At 45.8% G+C, this 24455-nt stretch overlaps 1 long non-coding RNA gene across 1 annotated transcript; it reads right to left on the bottom strand.

The window, feature by feature from the left end:
• Positions 1 to 903: 903 nt before the first annotated feature.
• Positions 904 to 22930, bottom strand: LOC114816951. The gene is made up of 3 exons (XR_003764769.2): positions 22685 to 22930; positions 3157 to 3492; positions 904 to 1470 (listed from the first exon to the last, which is right to left on the bottom strand). It is a non-coding gene; the product is annotated as an uncharacterized LOC114816951 (long non-coding RNA).
• Between the last annotated feature and the right edge of the window lie 1525 nt (positions 22931 to 24455).

Raw genomic sequence — 24455 nt, 5'->3', positions numbered from 1 at the left:
GTCGGAGGTTGTGCGTTCCAATCCTGGATTCGCCACTTGTCAGCTGTGTGACCTTTTGGGCAAGTCACTTAATTTCTCTGTGCCTCAGTTACCTCATCTGTAAAATGGGAATTGACTTTGAGCCCCTCATGGGACAACCTGATTACCTTGTATCTTCCCCAGGGCTTAGAACACTGCTTGGCATATAGTAAGCTCTTAACAAATACCATCATCATTATTATTATTATTATATCACACCCTGCCGAGCAAGTACCGTGCTCTGCGCACAATCAGCATTCAAATACAATTAATTGGAATCACTGCACTCTACTAACCACTTGGTAGTGGGGGTAGTAATAGTTTTTATTGAGCACTCACTAGATTCAAAGCACTGTTCTAAACCCTTGATAGTAATTGTAGGAGTAATAGTTTTTATTGAGCACTCACTGAAGGTAATGCACTGTACTAAACACTGGGGGAAATAGAGCAATCTAAGTGTTTGGGAATTAAAAATCAGAGAAATGACATCTTCCTTGATCCCAAAGAGCTTATACTCCAGTGGGGAGACAGAAATAAAAATATTTCAAGGTAGAGTATTTCAAAGAAGCAATTGACTATGCAGTTGCAAATTGTCTAGTGGATAGAGCACGTGCATGTGAGTCAGAAAGAGCTGGTTTCTAATCCAGGCTCTATTTATTTTCTGCTGTGTGACCTTGGGCAGTCACTTAACTTCTCTGGACTTGTGTGACCTCAACTGGAAAATTGGGATTAGGACTGTGAGCCCCACATGGGACATGGACTGTACCCAACCTGATTAGCTTGTACCTACCCCAGAGTTTAGTACTGTGCCTGGCATATTGTAAGCACTGAACTAGTACCATAAAAACATAGTTTGGGAATAAATAAATGAATAATCCTGGAAAGTTTTCCTCAGAGGTGATATGTTTATTTCTCTAACTGGGAAAAATGATTTGTGACTAAGATCTAGAATTCTTTGTTCAACATGCCTCAGTCTTAAGTTTCCCTGAAGCCAGCTCCAATCCCCAAATGACGCTTCTAGTGAAGAAATGAAACTCAAGTCGGGGAGCCGTTTGAAGACTGTTGAACTCCAGAGAAATCAGTTGGGTGGGTGACAGGCCAGGGATCTATAGAGGAGTTTTGTTTCAGAAGGATTTTAATTCATTTCCTTGAAATACTCCCGGATTATCGGGGCATGGAAATGGTTCTACCTTTAGGAGCGTGTTAGGAAAATTACATCTGTTTAGTCACTTCAAGACTTAGAGCTTTTTTTTTTCATTTTTATAAATCACCTGCATCCTTATCGCTTCCTGTCTCAGATGCCCTTTGTCTGACATCATTTGGTTTCTGCTGTGCTTTCTCCTTTTATCTCGTGCAAATAGTCCAGTGTAAATAAACCCCATGGCAAATGTTGGCACATAAGTCTCTTCCTTGGCAGTTTTTTGCACCCCGTCTATCCAGGTAATTAATCCGCTGATAAAAAAAAAAAAAAAGAAACTTTAAGTCAGACATGATACCAGCGTTCAGTGCAGTGTTAGTCCCATAATAGTAGCTCAGTAGATAATATTGATTGACAAAATGCAGCTTGACCTGTGGATGGAGCATAGGTCTGGGAATCAGAGGGTATCAGGGTTCTAATCCTGACTCGCCATTTTTCTGTGTGACCTTGGACAAATCACTTCTCAGTGTCTGTTACCTCACATAAAATGGGAGTTAAGACTGTGAACCCCATGTGGGACGTGGATTGTGTCCAACCTGAATGGTTCGTACCTAACCCGATGCTTTGACACATGGTAGGTCCTTAACAAATTCCAAAAAAACCCCCCCAAAAAGATGCTGTATTGGGCATCTGAATGATCTTCCAGGACTTTCCAAACTGTTTTGAAATCAACTTCCATCAGCATAGCAATAATGCGGTTCCAGTGGGTACTGCAGTGTGATTACTTGATAGTCAGTTGGTGCAGTGGAATTCAATTACAGCCAAACACTGTAGGCAACTTGCTGGGTGGAATGTAGTCACTCTTTGAGCTCCTTCCATCTTCCTTCAGGGTTTGCACTCTCCCTCTAACTGCCCCCCCTCCCCCACCCCCTCCAATTTCCTCTCCTCAAGTCTCCCATGTGCACAGAGCATGCACTTTTGTTCCTGCTATTTTTCTGGTCAGGAACTCCCTTCGTCAACAAGTCCACCAGACCTCAATCAACACAACTACAAAGCCCTCCTAAAATTCTACCTCAAAATAATGATAAAATAATGATTTAAAAAAATGTAGTAATGAGGACTTACTGTGTGCTGAGCACTGTAAAAATAATAATGGTATTTTTTTAAGCACTTGCTACGTGACAGGCACTCTATAAAGTGCTTGGGAAAGTACAGCAAAATTGGTAGACTCATTCCCTTGCCCACAGTGGACTCACGGTCTTATTAGCGCTTACTGTGTGCCATGCACGGGGGTGATGAGGATCAGATCAGACACGGTCCATGTTTCATATGGGGCTCACTGTCTAAATAGGAGGGAGAACATGTATTGAATCTTTGACAACGTATAGTCAATCAGTCAATGGTATTATATGATTACTGTGTGCAGAGCACTGTACTAAGCAATTGGGAGGGTACAATACCACAGAGTTGGTGGACACATTGTCCACAGTGAGCTCACAGTCCAGATGGAGTGATTATAGGGCGCAAAATACTGTTTCAGGTGGGGGTGCCTCTAAATGATTTAAGCCTCAGAAGATGTGTACTTGCTTGAGGAATCCTCTGATCATAAAAATAATAATTGTGGTATTTATTAAGCGCTTCAGATATTCAGGTTGGACTTAGTCCCTGTCCCACAAGGGTCTCCAAGTGTGAGAATGAATGAATATTATAAAGGAATAATAATGTTGGTATTTGTTAAGCGCTTACTATGTGCCGAGCACTGTTCTAAGCGCTGGGGTAGACATAGGGGAATCAGGTTGTCCCACGTGGGGCTCACAGTCTTAATCCCCATTTTACAGATGAGGGAACTGAGGCACAGAGAAGTTAAGTGACTTGCCCACAGTCACACAGCCGACAAGTGGCAGAGCTGGGATTTGAACTCATGAGCCCTGACTCCAAAGCCCGTGCTCTTTCCACTGAGCCACGCTGCATGTGAGGATTTGACCCAACTTTTTACTCACTTCAATGCTGTCTGGCAAATGACTCCCAAACTCGAAGTACTGTACCAAAACGTTTGAGGAAAGAAGAGCCGTCTTGACAGTCTAAGCACAGCAGTGCGTTTGTGTCCTCAAGGCAGGGAATCACCAGTGGAGTAGATTCAAACTCGCCAGATATTAGGCACTGAGGGTCACTCACTTTGGATGTGGATTTGTCATATAACTAAGAATCCAAGGGTTGGGGTCTTTTACTTGTATTCCTAGAGGCATTTAGGCGATAGCAGAGAGTGGCTTGAGGACCTCAGGCTCTAAGTAGAGTCGGGGAGAGGATTCTGGTCTGGGTTTCCTTTCCATGAGAACCTAAAAGAATCCCAAGATTGAGAGGAGAAATCATTTTCAGGGACTAGCATGATGCAGTGAATAAAGCATTCATTCAATTCAGTAGTATTTATTGAACGCTTACTCTGTGCAGAGCACTGTACTAAGCGCTTGGGATGAACAAGTCGGCAACAGAGAGAGACAGTCCCTGCCGTTTGACGGGCTTACAGTCTAATCGGGGGAGACGGACAGACAAGAACAATGGCAATAAACAGCGTCAAGGGGAAGAACATCTCGTAAAAACAATGGCAACTAAATAGAATCAAGGCGATGTACAATTCATTAACAAAATAAATAGGGTAACGAAAATGTATACAGTTGAGCGGACGAGTACAGTGCTGTGGGGATGGGAAGGGAGAGGTGGAGGAGCAGAGGGAAAAGGGGAAAAAGAGGGTTAAGCAGCGGAGAGGTAAAGGGGGGATGGCAGAGGGAGTAGAGGGAGAAGAGGAGCTCGGTCTGGGAACGCCTCTTGGAGGAAGTGAGTTTTAAGTAGGGTTTTGAAGAGGGAAAGAGAATCAGTTTGGCGGAGGTGAGGAGGGAGGGCATTCCAGGACCGCGGGAGGACGTGACCCAGGGGTCGACGGCGGGATAGGCAAGACCGAGGGACGGTGAGGAGGTGGGCGGTGGAGGAGCGGAGCATGCGCGGTGGGTGGTAGAAAGAGAGAAGGGAGGAGAGGTAGGAAGGGGCAAGGTGATGGAGAGCCTTGAAGCCTAGAGTGAGGAGTTTTTGTTTGGAGCGGAGGTTGATAGGCAACCCCTGGAGTTGTTTAAGAAGGGGAGTGACATGCCCAGATCGTTTCTGCGGGAAGATGAGCCGGGCAGCGGAGTGAAGAATAGACCGGAGCGGGGCGAGAGAGGAGGAAGGGAGGTCGGAGAGAAGGCTGACACAGTAGTCTAGCCGGGATATAATGAGAGCCCGTAACAGTAAGGTAGCCGTTTGGGTCGAGAGGAAAGGGCAGATCTTGGCAATATTGTAGAGGTGAAACCGGCAGGTCTCGGTAACGGATAGGATGTGTGGGGTGAACGAGAGAGACGAGTCAAGGATGACACCGAGATTGCGGGCCTGAGAGACAGGAAGGATGGTCGTGCCATCCACGGTGATAGAGAAGTCTGGGAGAGGACCGGGTTTGGGAGGGAAGATGAGGAGCTCAGTCTTGCTCATGTTGAGTTTTAGGTGGCGGGCCGACATCCAGGTGGAGACGTCCCGGAGGCAGGAGGAGATGCGAGCCTGAAGGGAGGGGGAGAGGACAGGGGCGGAGATGTAGATCTGCGTCACCTGCGTAGAGATGGTAGTCAAAGCCGTGAGAGCGAATGAGTTCACCGAGGGAGTGAGTGTAAATGGAGAACAGAAGAGGGCCAAGAACTGACCCTTGAGGAACTCCAACAGTTAAAGGATGGGAGGGGGAGGAGGCTCCAGCGAAGGAGACCGAGAATGACCGGCCAGAGAGGTAAGAGGAGAACCAGGAGAGGACAGAGTCTGTGAAGCCAAGGTGAGATAAGGTATGGAGGAGGAGGGGTTGGTCGACAGTGTCAAAGGCAGCAGAGAGGTCAAGGAGGATTAGAATGGAGTAGGAGCCATTGGATTTGGCAAGAAGGAGGTCACGGGTGACCTTAGAGAGAGCAGTCTCGGTAGAGTGGAGGGGACGGAAGCCAGATTGGAGGGGGTCTAGGAGAGAATGGGAGTTAAGGAATTCTAAGCATCGATTGTAGACGACTCGTTCTAGGATTTTGGAAAGGAAGGGTAGTAGGGAGATAGGGCGATAACTGGAGGGGGAAGTGGGGTCAAGAGTGGGTTAAAGCAGGTGCCCGAGAGTCAGAAGGTCATGGGTTCTGCTACTTATCTGCTGTGTGACCTTGGCTAAGTCACTTCATTTCTCTGGACCTCAGTGACCTCATCTATAAAATGGGGATTGAGACTGTGAGTCCCTTGTGGGACAGGAACTGTGTCCAATCTGAATAACTCGTATTTACCCCAGCGCTTAGAACTGTGCTTGGCTCATAATAAACATTTAACAAGTACCATAATAATTAGTATTATATCCCTTGGCACTGACCCAATAATACTTTCAGGAGTCTGGCTTTTTTTTTTTAATGGTATTTGTTAAAATCTTACTTTGTGTCTGTACTAAGCGTTGGGGTAAATTAAAGATACTGAGATTGGACTATCCTGCCCCTGTCCCACATAGGGCTCATGATCTGAATCCTCATTTTACAGATGAGATAACTGAGGCACACAAGTTAAGGGACTTGTCACCCATTAGATACATGTTGGAAACAGGATTAGAGCCTAGGTTTTAGGGCACCATCCTTTTCCCACAGCTTATGTTATTTCACACCCTCCTTTGAGAACCGTAGGGATTTCAGAGTTAAAAGAAGGAAAATTTGGGAACAAAACATGCCCTTAGTTTTTACCCAATCCTAAATATTGGAAGGCAAGGGGGAAAAACTAAGCTGGGGACATCTTGTCAATTCTAAACCATACCCAAGTTCTCCACAACCTTATCAGGAGTCCAGAAGGCAAAAAGCCAGCTTCCTGCCTCACTGACAAAAGCTACCTCCTTCCCTCTCCTCTCCCAGCCAGCGGGTTGAAAGCCTTGAATTTAGCTAACAGAGGATTGTCTTTGTCCTCTGCTTTTGCCCTGTTTGCTCATGGACCCTTGCTTTACTCTCCCTCAGTTTGGGGGTCTGTTCACTAGGCCAGGACGACCTCAGCCAAATAGGGCATTCAAGGCCACAGCACTTCAATCAATCTTATTTATTGGGTGCTTATTATGTGCAGAGCACTGTACTAAATGCTTGGTAGAGTATAATACAACAGAATTAGCAGACACTTTCCCTGTCCACAGTGCGCTTACAGTTTAGAGAGCTTAAGTGCGTATCTTTAAATTGTATATTATAAATTACTGATTTGTATTACTGTCTGCCTCCTCCTCCTAGTTTGTAAGCTCGTTGTGGCTAGGGAATGTGTCCACCAACTCTGAATCACATTAGCTGGAAGCAGCGTGGCTTAGGGGAAGCAGCATGGCTCAGTGGAAAAAGCCTGGGCTTCGGAGTCAGAGGTCATGGGTTCGACTCCCGGCTCTGCCACTTGTCAGCTTTGTGACTGTGGGCAAGTCACTTCACTTCTCTGTGCCTCAGTTACCTCATCTGTAAAATGGGGATTAACTGTGAACCTCACGTGGGACAACCTGATTGCTCTGTATCTACCCCAGCGCTTAGAACAGTGCTGTGCACATAGTAAGCGCTTAACGAATACCAACATTATTATTATTATTAGTGGAAAGAGCACGGGCTTGGGAGTCAGAGGACATGGGTTCTAATCCTGAGTGCCACTTGTTTGCTGTCAGACTTTGGGCAAGTCACTTAACTTCTCTGTGCCTCAGTTACCTCATCTGCAAAATGGAGATTAAAGCTGTGCACCCCTGTGGGACAACCTGATTACCTTGCATCTACCCCAGCGATTAGAACAGTGCTTGTCACATAGTAAGCACTTAATAAATACCATGATTATATTTGTAATTATAATGCGAGCTTAATGAATTTCATGGATTAAGCGGGATAAGGGGGTGTGAATCTGAGGAGAGCTGGTTGGGCACAGCATCCTGACAATGATAATTATGGAATTTATTAAGTGCTTAATATGTTCCAGGCACTGTTCTAAGTGCTAGGGTGTATGCAAGATAATTGGGTTGGACACAGTCCCTGTCCCACATAGGACTCACAGTCTTAATCCCCATTTTACAGATGAAGTATCTGAGGCCTGGAGAAGTTAAATGACATGCCCGAGGTCATACAGCAGACAAATGGCAGAGCAGGAATTAAAAGCCATGTCCTAACTCCCAGGCCCTTGCTCTATCGATTCATTCATTCAAATCTACTGAGCTCTTGCTTTGTGCAGAAAACTTTACTAAGCATTCAGAGTACAATATAACAATAAGCAGACACATTCCCTGCCCACTACGAGCTTATAGTCTAGAGGGGGAATTACAGTCTAGACGACTAGGCTATGCTGCTTCTCCATTACAGATGAGGAAACTGAGGCCCAGAGAAGCAAAGAGACTTGCCCAAGGTCACACAGCAGGCAAGTGGTAGAGCAGGGATTAAAATCCCTGCCCTTTCCACCAGGCCCCACTGCTTCATTCTGGTTTCAGGTTGGTTTTCTAAACAGGCCCAAGGTACCTCCGTGGAGGGGGACTGGAGGAGGTGTTAGGTTTGGGGTGATCCCAAAGCAAAAGCAGGTTTGAGCCGGAGATTCTACCCAGCAACGCTTATCCGCTTGGTCCAAACCCAAACAAGCCGGTGACTTACCGGGTTCTCTACCCCACAGCCGGTTTCTCCTCCCTCCTCCCTCTGACTCATGACTTTCATCACATCTCATGAAAGCATCTGTTACTCTGTGCTCTCAGCTGCCAACTCTGTGTGAACGGGAGAGATGGCCCAAGCGATACACAGGAGTCCTGGCTTCCTCTCACAGACAAACGCTGGGTGATTCCTTGAGCAATCTCACCGCCTCCAAGCCCAGCCCTGGTTTCTTGGGTCCCTGGCTCTGCACCTCCTTCTCCCTGCTGCTTCTCCTTCCCCTGACTTTTTCCTGGTGCTCTTCATTTTACCTTTATCTCCTCTTCTTATGCAGCCAGGACATATAGTTGGATTGTAAAGATTGAAGAACTCCCTAAAAATAATGACTATTTATTAAGTGCTTACTCAGAGGGCAAGAGCTGGGGTAGACAAAAGGTAATCACGTTGAAGTTTTGGTCCCACATGGAGCTCCTGGCCTGAGGGAGGAACCGGGATCTTGCCGTTTTACAGATGAAGAAACTGAGGGACAGATAATAAGTGATTTGCCCAAGGTCATCCAGCAGAGAGAGAAGCAGGATGAGGAAACCGTATCTCCCGAGTCCCAGGCCCCTGCTCTTTCCACCATTTTTTAATTCATTCAATCATATTTATTGAGTGCTTACTGTGTAAAGAGCACTGTACTAAGCGGTTGGGAGAGTACAATATAAGAGTGAACAGACACATACACTGCCCACAGCGAGCTTACGGTCACCACTCCAGGGCAGTTAAGGGGATAAGAGCAAAGTTTCAGTGTGGTCTTTGACCCTTCATTTTCCCCTTGGGTCTTTAAAATAGAACCAGACATCCATCCTTTAGTCCTGGAGGCTCCACACATTAACGCACTCGACTTGGATTCTCATCTGTGTGTTCTAAGAAGAATAGAAATCACGGCAATCTCTCTTCAGTTAAACCATATAATTACAGCTTGCTGCGAAGGGGCTTAATGGCTATCACTGTGGAGACGAAAGAGCCGAGACGTTAGGCAAAACATCAATATCCCGCAATAATCCGAGGTTTAGGAAAACAAAGTGTTCTTGCTTGATACCCGGTTTAGACTCAGGAAGACAAGGGATCTAGAACTGTGTATCTAAGGACAGACATCTGTCTTCCCTGCCTTAGAAAGACAAAGAGAAGGAACTGGACACAAAGATGGGCCCCCTCCCCCCTCCGCCCCCACACACTTTCTCTCCTCCTCCTCCTCTTTCCCTCCCTTTAGTTCTCTGCCTCCCTCTTGCTCTCTCCCTCTTCTGCCCCTTTAACTCCATTCCTTGTGCTGTGCCCCCCTCCCTTTTGCTCTCCCCTCTTCTCTGGCGCTCTTCCTCATACTCCCTGCCCCCTTCATACCCTATCCAACACTGCCTCCCCCGCCCCCAACCAACCTGTAGACCTGTAACCGAGAAGAAAAAGAAAAATCTCATGTGGAGGAATTCACCCCCAGAGATCGAGGCCGACAGCCTCAGTGACATTGTTGAGATTTACATTTTAATATGTTTTCTTTGTACTTCCTCTGGGGAGAAAGTCAAATTTCACGGACTTCATCTATTAAGGGAATTTCGGGGACTTCCTTCTACCTACCTATAGAACTTTTCAAAATCTTCCTTATAGGTCCTGGTTCTTATCTCCACTGGCACGTCTCCTCTATTCAGAGACCCTGGAATAACGTCCCTCTATCCTGACCCTGAAATGAGGTAACCTTGTCCACACCTGCTCCAGTATGTGGTGCAAAAGAAGGCCGTGGGGGATTTGGGGGCAGATACCGAAAAGGCAGCCAGATCAGTTGAAGTTATTTTTCCGAGATTACCCACCTAATCAAGAGGAGAGATCTGTGCAAACCGGAGAGGAGAGATCTGCCAAGCTTCTGATTGAGTACTCCTCCCCCTTACCTCATTAGATACAAGTTCAACTCGGGGCTATGAGGAGGCACGGATGAGATCATGGTCTCAGGAACTCTGGGTAGGCAGGGGCCATCTTCTTAGACTGGCCTTTGGTGGCACTGGACTGCCGTGAATAGTTGATTGGCATCCGGGTTTACCCTTCCTGAAGAGGGAAAGCTTAAGCAGGAGCCAGGGGACCTGAGGGACTCCATTAAAGACATCTTTCTCATGACTAGTGATGCTGTTGGTGATAGGAGTAATGCCAACACTAGGCCAAGGATCCTTCCCAGAAGACTTTGGGTTGGATTTCTCAACTAGGAGGGAAGATTTGTGTCCAGTGTCTTTTCCCAAAAGGGTTGATTTAAGAGAGCCTCTTGGATACTAAACCCCTTCAGGCCTGGAAAAAATCTTCCCCACTTCCTCCCTCACATAGAGGTGAGGACAGCCTAAGGTTGGGAATTCTAATTCATTGTAAAAGGGCAGTCTAGAGAGGAGGTCTTAAAATTGTCATTTATTAAGCACTTTTTACATGCTAAGCCTTGAGGTAAATGCAAGGTTGTGAGGCTGGGCACAGTCTCTGGCCCATCCCGGGCTCACTATCTAACTTATCCTCTCTGGCAGATGAGGAAACTCAGAGACATTAAATGACTTCCCCGTGAGTGAGAATCATGTGAGTGGCAGAGCTAGTATTTGAACCTGGACTTCCTGATTCCCGTGTCTAACTCTATCCACAAGGCCACACTGCCTCAGCTCAGTTTTCACTGAAATCCATATTATCAACCAGATTCTTTGCATTAAGATCCCTCTGGTTTCTAATGTCTGTCTCTCTCAGTAGACTACAAGCTCCTTGTAGGCAAGAACATGTGTCAACCAGCTCTGTTGTGTTGTACTCTGGCCAGCACTTAGTAGAGCGCTCTGCTTGCAGAAGGTGCTCAATAAATACGATTGGTTGATTACAGCATAGGATAAGGCAACTAACCAGTCCATTATCCAGTGAAGAGTTGAAGAATATGTTCTGAGTGGTCCAATTCCCACCTCGTGCTACAGTACAGCTCTATAAAGTGGGTGAGTTGATTTTAAAACCATTTGCAGGGTCCATTTTCAGTGAACTAGAATTCCTGTGTATAGGCTGTCCTGTCCTCGCCTCTATGTGAGGGAGGAGTGAGGAAGATTTTTTCCAGGCCTGAAGAGGTTTAGGAAGTATTCAGGAGACTCTTCTAAATTAACTCTTCTGGGGAAGACACTGGCCATAAATCTTTACTCCCAGTTGGGATTTGCGATTGATAGCTATTTTTATATTTTAGGTTATTTGGGTTATCCTGTTAGTACAATTCTCAAAGGTAGAAACTGTGACTTGGTCTTTTTTGTTGCTCCTCTCAGTACCAAGTCCTTTGTATTAGCCAGTCAATCAGTAGTATTTATCGAGCACTTACCGAGTGCAGAGCTCTGTACTGAGCATTTAGGAGAGTATAACAGAATAAGTAGACAAGATCCCTGCCCATAAGGAACTTAGTCTATGCCTAATGCAACCAGCTGAGTGCAGAGAATGTGTTTATGTGTGTGTGTGTGTTGGTACTATCCTAAGGCTTAGTACAGTGCTTAGGATTCAGGTGTTCAATAAATGCCACCCATGGTTTGATCGATTGATTGAAATGTCCTGATGACTTCTTGCCTTGAGGATCACATCCTGTTCAGACAGTTCGCTGTTCAAAGAAGCAATGTTGCCGAGTGGAAAGAGCATGAGCCTGGAAACCAGATTTTTTTAATGGTATTGGTTGAGAATTTACTATTTGTTTAACACTGTTCTAAGCACTGTGGTGGGTGCGAACTAATTGTCGGACATACTTCCTGTCCCGCATGGGGCTGATGGTCTAATTAGGGGGGAGAACAGGTATCCCCACTTTACAGTTCATGAAAGAGAAGTTAAGTGGCTTCCCCAAAGTCATAAAGCAAGCAATTGGCAAAGCTGGGTTTAGAATCCACATCCTTCTGACTCCCAGGTCCATGATCTAACCACTATGGCACACTGCCTCTTTGCATCCAGATAACCTGGGTTCTACTCCCAGCTTCACCAATTGTCTGCTGTGTAAGCTTGGGCAAGTAACTTGACTCCTTTGTGCCTCACTTGCCTTATCTGTAAAGTGGGGATTAAATCCTACTCTCTCATACTTCGACTGTGAGCCCTACGTGAGCATGGACCATGTCCAACCAGATTATCCTGTATCTACCACAGTGTTTAGTACAGTGTCTGGTATATGGTAAGTACTTAAGCATCATAATAGTAGTGGCAATAATAATAATTATAGCAATAATAAAAAATCTCCAATCCTCATGGCATTGGTGCAAGCCTCCGCTTTTCTCTGAACCCCTCCCACACCCAGCAGCTCTACCAAAAGAGGTGAAGGAGGGTGGAATCTAATGTGGAGGTGCGTCAGTCTTTTAGCCCTATCATTGCAGGTGATGGAATTAATGCAAAAAGGTTTCAAGCTCATAGGGAACTGGGAAAAAATGAAACAATTCTCCAAAGCAGTGTCCTTACTTCAAGCCTTGCAAATAGTTATAGGCTGCAAAGAATCTATCTAGCCTGCAACATTTTCACTCATCCATTCTTTACTGGACCTTGCTCACCCAATCCAGTCTCGCCTTCCTTCTATTATTCTCAGCATCTTCTGAGTCTAAGAATCTCGCTGCAGTCCTCTAGACTGTAACCTCACTGTGGGCAGGGAATGTGTCTGTTAATTGTTATATTGTCCTCTCCTAGCTGCTTAATACAGTGCTCTGCACGCAGTAAGCACTCAGTAAATCCAACTGAATGAAAGAAAACCCACTGAACATTTTCCTCTAAACCCAGCCTGAAGAATAGCAAATAAGAGCAGCTGAATGGAGAACTGGGAGTATATGTGCTTTTTTTAGGACCCCACCATCTGATGGGTTTTTTTAATTTCATTAGGCTTGCTACCTGAATGACTTTTAAGTCCACTTAAATATGAGTTAGTGGTCAATGTAAGTCAGTGCATATTTTCACTGATGAGCTACTCAACTCTTCTCCCTAGCCTGGATGGCCTAGTGGATAGAGCATGGTACCGGGAGTCAGAAGGACATGGGTTCTCATCCTGGCTCTGCCACCTGTCTGCTGTGTGACCTCAGGCAAGTCACTTCACTTCTCTGGGCCTCAGTTACCTCATTTGTGAAATGAGGGTTAAGAGTGTGAGCCCCGTGTAGGACAGGGTTTGTGTCCAACCTGATTAGCTTGTGCCCATCTGCAGTACATAGACACATAGTAAGCACTTAACAAATGCCATCATCATTACAAGAGCAAACTGTCATACTTCCTGTTTCACAGATGGGAGAACTGAGGCCTTGAGCATTAAGTGCTCAGTCATGAAGAGAAACCCAATCCCAAACCCAAGACCTCCAATCTCACTCCTTGACATCTTCCCTGTCTGCTGCTTTCCTCCTTTAACTGCTGCAGCAGCTCTGAGCCAACCCGTGCTCCTAATTGAACTCCTTCTTCAAATTTGGCAGTTGTGCTAGAAATGGGGGATGTGTTGTCAGGGAATTTTCCCACTTGGCAAACTGGTGTGAAAAGCAGGAGGGAGTGTTTCTCCTGCACAGCTACAAGAAGTATCAAATCATTATTTCTCCTTTGGCCGTCCCATGTGAAATAACATTAAGCCCCACAAACCCCGTTGCTATTTGTGTGGATTTAATCTGATGCCATAATAATATCTGCAATTGGGGAAGAGGCTTGAGAATCTGAGAGATTTAACCAAAATAAATAAGGAAACTCAGGCAATGGGGTCACTTGGACCATCACACAAATGCAACCGTCTCAGGGGATGAACAACCCTGTTATTAAACAATGCGCGGTGGTGGTCCGCGATGCATTCTGGGAGTAGATTTTTGAAATTGCAGAGGGAATTGAGGCAGGATGGAGAAAGGCAGATGGGTGGAAAAAGCACGGAGCTGGGGTTGATCCAGTCCCACTTCTACTACTGGTTTGCTGTGTGACCTTGGGCAAGTTACTTAACCTCTGTGGTTCTCTGTTTCCTCATCTGTAAAATGGGGATGAGACTGGGAGCTGGTCCGTGGGACAGGCAGGGGTGGATCCTGGTTCAATTAACTTGCACCTACTGAAGCACTTAGTAAGTGCTTAATAAATGTCACAGCAACAATACTCCCTTAGAGCCCAGCTCTATTGTTACTTCAGAGCTGTGATTTTTGAAGGATTTGGTTGGGGGGAAGAAACCTTGGCTTGTTTCGACCACAGTCCTTGACACACAGTGAGCATTTGACAGTTACTATTTAAAAAACTAAATAAAATGAAGAAATACTGCTCCCGTACCAACTGACCAGCTTCGAGCAGTGGGAATAGTGGCAAAAACATAGGCCTGAGAGGCCAGAGACCTATGTTCTAATCTTTCCTCCACCACTTGCCTGCTGTGTGACCTCAGGCAAGTCACTTCTCTGGGCTTCAGTTACCTCACTCGAAAAATGGAGAATAACACTGGAGCCCCATGAGGGACTGCATCTAACCTGATGTGCTTGTATCTGCCCCAGTGCTTGGCACATAATAAGCACTTAACAAATACCTCATATTTAACAAAAAACACCAAAAAACACTAAGAATACCCAATACCAGGAAGGCAACAGGCCAAAGTGGTAGAAATGAGAGCTATTGATTAGAGGACAAATATTAGAGCATGCTGGTAGCTCACTGAATTCTGATTTGAAAGCTGAGAGCATAGAATGATATGGGTTCTAAGGGTCATTATTCAAAGATCAGTGGCATTTAGTATTTATTGTGGGGACTGCACAGAGAATTAGAGTAAGTACAGTACAATAGATTAAGTGGATATGATTCCTACCCACAGGAATTTATAGTCTACTGATAGAGACAGACTTTAAAATAAAGTACAGATAGGGGAATTTTAATCAGTGGTAATTATTGAGCACTTACTGTGTGCAGGGCACTGAGCTGAGTGTTGGGGTAGGCACAAGATAATCAGTTCAGAAACAGTACCTATTCCATGAAAGAGGCCAAACCCCTCACCCACGCTAAGACCCAAGCAATGAAAACAGCAGGGCACAAGAGGTTGAAGCTTGATTTTTTTACCCAAATCTTGCAGGTGAGCAGAGGACCCGAAAAAGGGCAAAGAAGGCAGGAAAGGAAGCTGCCATTTGGCTCTTTGATTTGTCCTAGGGCCACGTCACATGCTCTCGGATGACACCCTAACCTTCCAAATTATGGTGAGGCCACATGGGATTCAATATTGGAGTGTTTTCTGCATTCTTCCCCTCCAGGAAGAAATCTGTCAAGGAAGGGCTAAGCAGAAACATGTGGCCATTTCTTCTCTCTGTTTTCTTCTGATCATCATAATAATCTCCCCTGATGGAGGTGAATATGATGGCTCAAAAAGCCAGCTGATCCCTTTGATTAGAATGGCTCAGCCTTGGTTTTTAGGAAATTTCATGTCCTTTCTGTGTATGAGGGATATTTTCCCCCACTTTCCATTTGTTTGGACTCACTGGTCAGGCCCCTGGTTGATACATATCTTGTTAGCTAAGTGGTATTCCCCAAAGGTTTGAAGGTTTCTTTGTTTCATCCTGAAACTTCCCTTTTTTAGATCCCCTTTGTGTAGAGACATTCCTATACCTGGACCATAGAGTGAATCACTTCTGGAAGCCCCTTCTCCCATTAGGATTCTGTAGAAATTCAAGAAAAGATCTTTGTGTTTGCGCCGAATGGAATTGCAGGTAACATGTGAGTCAGTGGGTGGTATTTACTGAGCGTTTGCTGTGTGCAGAGCACTATACTAAGCTCTTGGGAGAGTACGATGTAACACACATTCCCTGCCAACAACAAGCTTACAGTCTAGTGGACATGTCTTTAGTTGTGGTCAAACTGATTCTTTAATTGTTAACTCTTAATTTTCTATGGAACCAGGAGACCAGAACAGTTAATGGAAATTCAAGGATGATTTCCCAACGCTATTTTTCCCCCCAGTTTTCACCATCTCACCTACAAGTCTTTCAGCCCAGTTAGTGGGGGTTTTTATCTTTAGGGAAGCATTGTGGCTTAGTGGAAAGAGTGTGAACCTGGAAGTCAGAGGACCTGGGTTCTAATCCTGCCTCTGCCACTTGCCTGCTGCTACTTAACTTCTCTGTGCCTCAGTTCCCTCTTCTGCATAATGGAGATTGAATACCTGTTTTTCTTTCTGCTTAGAGTATGAGCCCCAGGTGGGATAGGCACTGCGTCTGACCTGATTACTTTGCATCTACCCTAAAGTTAGTATAGTGTTTGGAACACTGAAGGGCTTAGCAAATGCCACATTATTATTATTATCATTTTTATTACTATTCTTAGTATTATTGAGAGTTTTCTCACTATGCCCACACAAATGCTGGTAAGGCATCTTTTGAGTCCCCCATGCCAATTGGGTGAACATTGTTTAGATTTCTAGATTGTGAGAGCGTTTCTAAACTGTGAGCCCGTTGTTGGGTAGGGATTGTCTCTATCTGTTGCCGAATTGTACTTTCCAAGCACTTAGTACAGTGCTCGGCACACAGTAAGCAGTCAATAAATATGATTGAATGTATGAATGTCAGTAGATAGCAAGATAACAGGACCGTCCCTAGCATTGTTGGTGCATTAGTGGTGAAGGTTTGCACTGCACCATCCACACTCTTCCCCCAAAGGGCCCTGTGCATTATAAGACAGAAGGTCCAGTGCTTAGTACAGTGCCTGTTGTGCATAGTAAGTGCTTAACAAATACCATCATTATTCTTAGGGAGGGCAGGTGCAGATTGGACATCATAGGAGAGAGTATCTGTGAGGCTTCCAAAGGAGCAGAAACCACCAGAGACTCACCCACTTGGCTATTAGCCATTGTTGATATGATACTCAGGGTGGCTTAGTAAGGGGGAGGAATGGATCTTCTTCAGTGTTTTTGCAAAAAGCAAGGAAAAAAAGCAGCAAAAATTTTAAATAAACCGAAGTGAAAAATAGAAGCAGCAGCATGGCACAGTAGGAAAAGCATGGGCCTAGGAGGCATAAGGGCATGGGTTCTAATCCTGGCTCTGCCACTTCTCTGCTGTGTGACCTTCTCCATGCTTCAGTTACCTCACCTCTAAAATAGGGATTAAGACTGGGGACCCCATGTGGGACTCCGTCGAACCTGATTACTTTATATATACTCCAGCGCTTAGTATAGTGCCTGGCATATAGTAAGCACTTAAATACCATTAAAAAAATTTACCAAAAGGGAAAAAAATACAAGTGCCCTCCACACTTGATATACTAAGAGCAATAATTATAGGTGACCGGTAAGGACTTAGAATTTGTCAAAGACTGTGCCAAGATCTGGGATAGAAGCCGTATAATCAGTCAGACACAATCCCTGTCCACATGGACTTCACACTCTAAGGGGGAGGGAGAACAGATTTCTAACCCCAATTTACAAATGAGGCCCAGAGAAATGAAGCAAATTGCCCAAGGTCACCCAGCAGGCGAGTGGCAGAGCCGGAACTGGAACTGGTCTCTCCTGCTGCGTAGGCCCTCGTTCTTTCCACTTGGCCACATTGCCTCACTAGAATTAGTATCAGAGGAGGACATGTGCAGGGAAAAGTGGCAGCAAAATGGCTCAAGGTAGGTAGAGAAAGGAGGAGGAGATGGGGAAGCAGAAGAACTGGGTAATCCCCAAACCTGACAAGCAGCTTTTGAAACCTCATGCTGGCTTTCTGGATGTGTGTGAGAAGGAAGAGAAGCAGCATTGCATAGTGGAAAGAGCATAGGCCTTGCAATAAGAGGACCTGCTTTCTAATCCCAGCTCTGCCCCTTGTCTGTGTGACCTTGAGCAAATAACTGAATTGCTCTGTGGCTCAATTTCTTCCTCTTTTGAAAGGGAGACTCAATACCTGTTCTTCCCCCCTCCTTTGACTGTGAGCCCCAGGTGGAACTGGGACTGTCTGACCTTGTATCTACCCCAGCGCTTAGTACAATGCTTGGCCCATAGTCAGTGCTTAACAGATGCCACAGTTATTGTTAGAGCTGAGTGATAATCGGCTGGGATCTGCTTGTCGGGGGTCAGGGATTGACTCACTCTCTGGGTAATATATGCAGCAGTTTCTGGCTTGAAGCTAGGACAACCAAGCCTGCTGCTGTGCCCTGATTGAGAGTGAAGCTTCAGAATGTGATCACAATCAAAACCAGGTCACTCACTGGACAGACTCAGCCTGAGAGGAATCAGCAGCCTAAAGCTGGAACAGAGCTAACATTTCTCTCTCCCTCTCCCTGTCTCTGTGTCTCTCTGACACACTTCCTCTCCCTTTTTCTTTTTCCCTCTGTTTCTCTGTCTCTGTCTCTCTCTTCCTCTCCCTTTTTCTCTCCCTCTCTGTGTCTCTATCTACCTCTTACCAACATTATTATTATTATTATTATTTTCTTTTATCTTTTTTCTCTTCCTCTCTCTCTCCATCTTCCTTTCTCTCTCTCTTCCACTCCCTTTCTTTCTCTCTCCCTCTCTCATCCTCTTATTCTATCTCCATCTCCTTTTCTTTTTCTCCCTTTCTCTTTCTCCTGCCTCTCTCCCTCTTTTTCTTCTCTTCCTCTTTCTCTCTCTTTCTTCTTATTTCTCTGTCTCTTCCTCTCTCTCCCTTTCTTCTAATTTCTCGCTATTTCTCTGTCTTCCTCTCTCTCTCTCTCTCTCTCCCTCTTTCTCTCTCTTTCTGACTCCTCTTTCACTTTCTCTCCTTTTCTCTGTCTCCTATTTCTCTCTGCCTCTGTCACTTTTTCTTTTTCTTTCTCTTCCTCTCTTTTTCTTTTTTAAATGGTGTTTATTAAGCACACGCAAGTGGCCAGACACTGTACCTAGCACTGGGATTGATATAAGCTTTTCATGGTATTTGTCAAGTGCTTAGGACAGTGCTTGGCACATAGTAAGCACTTAAATATCATTATTATTATTATGTTGGACTCAGTTTATGTCCCAGTTTGGGTTTACAGCCTTAATCCCCATTTTATGGTTGAGGTGACTAAAGTAAAGAGAAGCTGAGTTGCCCAAGGTCACACAGCAGACAAGTGGTGGTCAGGATTAGAACCCAAGTCCTCAGACCCCCCGACCCGTACTCTTTCCACTAGGTTACAGTGTTTCTCATTCTCTTTCCCTCTATCTTCTCCTCTTCCTCTCTTTCCCTCTCTCTGTCTCTCTGCTTATGACTCTTTTCCTCTGTCTCTCTCTCCCCCACCTCTCTCCACACTTCTCCTTTTTTGTGGGCTTTGATAAGCAATTACTATGTGTCAAACACTGTTCTAAGTGCTGGGTTAGATACAAGTTAATCAGGTCAGACCTAGTCCTTGTCCTGCATGGGACTCACATTGAGTCAGAGGGATCTCTTCAAATCCCTCTTTCTTGCCCCAGATAATGAAATATGAGAACACTTCCCCAGAAAACACTGTGGTGTGGTCATAACTTGTTAAATACCATAATTAAAATATTTCTCTTATTAACTTAGTGATAACAGTTTTTTTCTTAAATTACATGTTAGCATTTTGCTAATTAAATTTCCAGTTAGAACAAAGCTTCCCCCGAGCCCCCCGATCTGGGTGACCAGAAGCTGGGGCCCTGAGTCAGGGGAGCAGATGGGGAGTGTGTGTGAGACTGAGCTGAGCTAGTGTGGACGTTTTCAATCACGAGACTTTTAGAGGGCAGAACGGAGTTGGCACTGTCTCTTTTGAATGGAAATTGAATTGTTCTCTCAACCAGAACGATGGACTCTTGAGAGGGGATAGCAGGATCATACGGCAAAGCCTCCAGATTGAAGGCTAAAATTCTTCTAGTTGCATAGGCCCACCCTCAGCCGCATGGCCTCCACAGACCCGCCCTCAGTCCACAGTGTCCACAGGTCCACTCTGAGTTCTCAGCCTCCACAGGCCCACCCTCAGCCATGGCCTCTGAGGGCCCACACTCAGACCTTGGCCTTCACGGGTGCACACTCAGCCCTCAGCCTCCACGGGCCCACCCTTAGTCCATGACCTCTACAGGTGTACCCTCAGATCTCGGTTGTCGTAGGTCCATCTTTGACCGCCATGGGTTCTCCCTCGCCTCCAAACCTTCAGCCCTCGGCCTCCAAATGCCCATCCTCAACCTCTATGGGCCCACCCTCAGTTCTTGGCCACCACAGGGGCCCACCCTCAGGCCATGGCCTCTCCAACCCCACCATTCACACTTGGCCTCGCTAGTCACATCTTTATTGATCTAGATATGGCAGAGGTAGAGTGAACAGAGGGAAACTGTGGGATCAGAAGATGTGTTAGCTGGCATTGGCTTCATTCCTTATGTGTGGTGTATTCAGGAGCATATCCATTTCTTCTTCCTAGGTTTCCCCCTCTTTCACCTCTCTGTGCCTGTTTCCCCACCCATAAAATGTTAGGAGCAACTAGGCCACCTGTTGACCCAGGGTGATACTTCAAAGACACAGTTCTCACAAGTCAGGGTGGATATTAGCCTGCCTCTAGTCTGTGCTTAATACAGTGCTCTACACACAGAAAGAGCTCAATAAATACCCCTGGTCCATGGGAAGACATGAATTGCTGGTGTTATTCACATACCTGTGGTCTTAAATGCATCCAGTCAGTAGGTATGACTCTAATTTGAGCAGTCCCAACCCACAATTTTACTTATACTCTTGGGAAGCAGCATGGCGTAGTGGATAGAGCCCATGCCTGGGACTCAGAAGAACCTGGGTTCTAATCCCGACTCTCCCACTTGTCAGCTATGTGACCCTGGGCAAGTCACTTCATTTCTCTGTCCCTCAGTTACCTCACCTGTAAAGTGGCGATTAAAATTGTGAGCTCTGTGTGGGGCAAGGACTGTGCCCAAGCGCTTAGTATAGTGCTCTGCACAGAGTAAGCGCTCAATACTATTGAATGAATGAATGAACCTGATTATCTTGTATTTTCCCCAGTGCCTAGAACAGTACTTGACAAATAGTAAGCGCTTAACAAATACCATTATCATCATTCCTCTTGCCTCCTCTTCCTTCAGTGTCTAGAAAGGATAAATGCCCAGACCTGCAGTGTCAACTCCATTTCCCCCTCAAGGCGCTTTTGCTCCTCTCTTCTTGGTTTTAGTGTCCCTCTCCTCTGCCCCTGCCAGATTTCTTTTCTCTAGGGCGGGAGGGGGAATGGGCAGGAAGAAGAGGGATTGGGAGAGAAAAACCCTCAAGACTTCCTATGGTGAGGGTTACCAGGTTTCAACCTGAACAAAAAACACGCTGTTGCGCTCTTTCCACGATTACCTGTCCTTGGATCCAAAATGGGAGTTCTCCCTCAAGTCAAAGATTGCGGTTCAGGGTGAGGACAGACTTATGTACACATTGCCATGGCAACGTTTAGGTAAAATTGCTGAAAGGCACTAGGATGGTTATTATGGGATATTGGCTTTTTTTCTCTTCCCTTTCTTTCTTCCCCAACATTAGCCTAGGGTTATAAGTGTAACTGAGCTGTATTAATTGACTCCTTTTGGTGTGGGTGTTATCTCTCACTGAACTGTAGATTGGTTCCCAGCATTATGTAGCAACTCAGTCAGCAAGTCAACAGTATTTACTGTACGTCCAATGTGTGCTAGGCGCTGCACTGGACATTATGGTTAATCGTAAAGCCGGATGAAAGTCTTGGTTCCATCCTCATGAGACTGAGAGTTTAAATGAGCAGACAGGTCAATCCAAAGATATCAATCAATCTTATTTATTGAGCGTCCACCGTTTGCAGAGCACTTAACTAAGTAATTGGGAGAGTACTGTGTTCCCTGCCAAACATGAGAAGCAGTGCAGCCTAACGGGGAGACCGTCACCCTGAGAGTGTCCCTGGGTTCTAATCCCGGCTCCATCACTTGCCTGTAGTGTGACCTTGGGCAAGTCACATGAGTAGAGAAGCAGTGTGGCTCAGTGGAAAGAGCAAGGGCTTGGGAGTCAGAGGTCATGATTTTGAATCCCGGCTCTGCCACTTGTCAGCTGTGTGACTGTGGGCAAGTCACTTCACTTCTCTGTGCCTCAGTTACCTCATCTGTAAAATGGGGATTAACTGTGAGCCTCATGTGGGACAACCTGATGACTCTGTATCTCCCCCAGCACTTAGAACAGTGCTCTGCACATAGTAAGAGCTTAACAAATACCAACATTATTATTATAAATCCTCTGTGCTTCAGTTTCCTCCTCTGTAAAATGGGGATACAGTAGCTGTTTTCTGCCCTACTTAGTCATCGTGGCTCAGTGGAAAGAGCACGGGCTTTGGAGTCAGGGCTCATGAGTTCGAATCCCAGCTCTGCCACTTGTCGGCTGTGTGACTGTGGGCAAGTCACTTAACTTCTCTGTGCCTCAGTTCCCTCATCTGTAAAATGGGGATTAAGACTGTGAGCCCCACGTGGGACAAGCTGATTCCCCTGTGTCTACCCCAGCGCTTAGAACAGTGCTCGGCACATAGTAAGCGCTTAACAAATACCAACAAATACAAATACCAACCTTATTATTAGTCTGTGAGCCTCATGTGGGATGGAGACAGCGTCATACCTGATTATCTTGTATCTATCCCAGCATTTAAAACAGTGCATGGATGTGCAATAAGTGCTTAGCAAATACGGCAATTACTAAGATAAATTTGCAAATCTAACATTCAGATGGCAGTCCCCTAGCACTCTAAAGAGACACCGAGAACATAGCAATGTAGAATCATAAAATATGGAGAGGCGAGATAAATGCTCAGTAGGTCCTGAAGTGATTGGCAACAGGAGAAATCAGTCTGGGAAGGCTTCCTGGAGGTGGTGGATTTTCAGACATGACTTTAAGAAAGATCCAGACTATGTTAGGTAGTGAGATGGGGGTCAGAGGATTCTGGGGGAGGGATTGATAACGTGTGATGACTTGAAAAAAGGAGTCATAAGTGGGGGGGATGTTAAAAAGATTACCTTGGCAGGAGCCGAGAATACCAGGAGAGGAGGGAGTGGTGGATGCCTAATGTCAAGAGCTTTAGTGTGATGCAAGTGGAATCCAGCAGTCATCAAATTGCCAGAGAGTCACTTCGGGGATGTCTTTCGGCGGTTCCGTTCGGCTGGGATCTGGAAGTCCTGGAACTGTTGTGATAGAAAAAGAAGCCTGTTGCGATCTTTCCCTGGAGCAGACGGTGCAACCAGTTTGCAGCTGCCCCCTGAGGCTGGTTTCCAGGATTAGGCCTCTTCACATTGTGACATCAGCTATCAGAAATGAAGTGGGAAGAGGGCAGGGAGGAGGAGGGGGAGGAGGAGACCGCCACTCAAAATCCTCTCAGAACTGCAGTCCGGGCCCTCACCTTGCAAGCTATGTCGGAGGATCTGGTGGGAGAGAGAATACCATATGACAAAATGCAGGGTGTGGCCTGTGGAGAGAGTTTGGGGCTGGGAGTCAGGAGCCCTGGGTTCGAATTTAGCTGCTCAGTGACCTGCTTTGTGAGCAGGGAACTACTTACTCATTGGGCAACCTTACTTTGTGGTGTAGTAGTTGATTCTCCCAAGCGCTTAGAACAGTGCTCTGCACACAGTAAGCACTCAATAAATACAGCTGACTCACTTCAGAATAATAGTTTTGGTATTTGTTAAGCACTTACTGTGTGCCAAGCACTGGGGTAGATACAAGATAATCAGGTTTGACACAGTTCCTGTCCCACAGGAGGCCGTGGTCTTAATCCCCATTTTATAGGTGAGGGAACTGAGTCACAGAAGCGAAGTGATTGGCCCAAGGTCACACAGTAGACAAGTGACAGAGCTGGGATTAAAAGCCATGTCCTCTGAGTTCCAAGCCCGCGCTCTTAGTTTCCTCATCTATAAAATGGGGTTAAGATAAATTGTGAGACCCGTGTGAACAGGGACTGTGTCCCATAGCATGACCTTATGTCATCATCATCCACGGTATTTATTGAGTGCTTACTGTGTGCAGAGCATTGTACTCAGCTCTTGGGAGAGTATAATTCTCCCTTGAGCACTGTATGCAGCGCTTAGGGGAGTACAATTCTCCCTTGGTGCTTAGCGTATAGTAAAAGCTTAATAAGAGTCATTGTTATTACAGTGGGGCTTTTGAATTTTGCTGGCATTATCAGAGGGACACACATCTCAGCATTGCAGACTCCCTAAAACACTCAGCTAATTCACATTCTTCAGTGGATCTCTGGTCCTGCTACCAGGCTAGTTCCAGGTGTGTACATATGTGTATGTGTTGTGTTTTGGGGATCCTAGTTAGGGATCAGAGAGAGACACAGATACCCCAACTCAGATCTTAATGCAGTGCTTGGCACATAGTAAGCACTTAACAAATGCCATTTCCAAAAAAATAAAGACTCCCCTACAGCCCTCTTGGGTAATGGATGAGTCATTTCTCTCTGAGTTTCTCTTGGCCCATGATGTCACCCTGCTCCTCTGTGTTGCTGTTTTTCCACTCCACAGTTTAGACTGATGTGCTCAGAGCATGAAAGAGCTTCCTCCTTCCTATCCCGTGCCCTCCGACAAAGACAAACACAAACATAGACAGCAGATCATGCGTTCTGTAGCCTCTGGGTCCCCGCTCCCAAAAGAGCAGTGTTTCCTGGTGGAAAAAACAAGGCCTGGAGAGTCAGAGGACCTGGGTTTTAATTTCAGCTCTGCCACTTGTCTGCTGTGGGTCCTTGGGTGAGTCACTTTGCTTCTCTGGGCCTCATTTACTTCATCTGTA

Source organism: Ornithorhynchus anatinus, chromosome 15 (genome assembly GCF_004115215.2).
Source record: "Ornithorhynchus anatinus isolate Pmale09 chromosome 15, mOrnAna1.pri.v4, whole genome shotgun sequence".
Classification (NCBI taxonomy): domain Eukaryota; kingdom Metazoa; phylum Chordata; class Mammalia; order Monotremata; family Ornithorhynchidae; genus Ornithorhynchus; species Ornithorhynchus anatinus.
The sequence above is the reverse complement of the archived record's forward strand: the minus strand, read 5'-3'. Positions and strand labels throughout refer to the sequence as shown.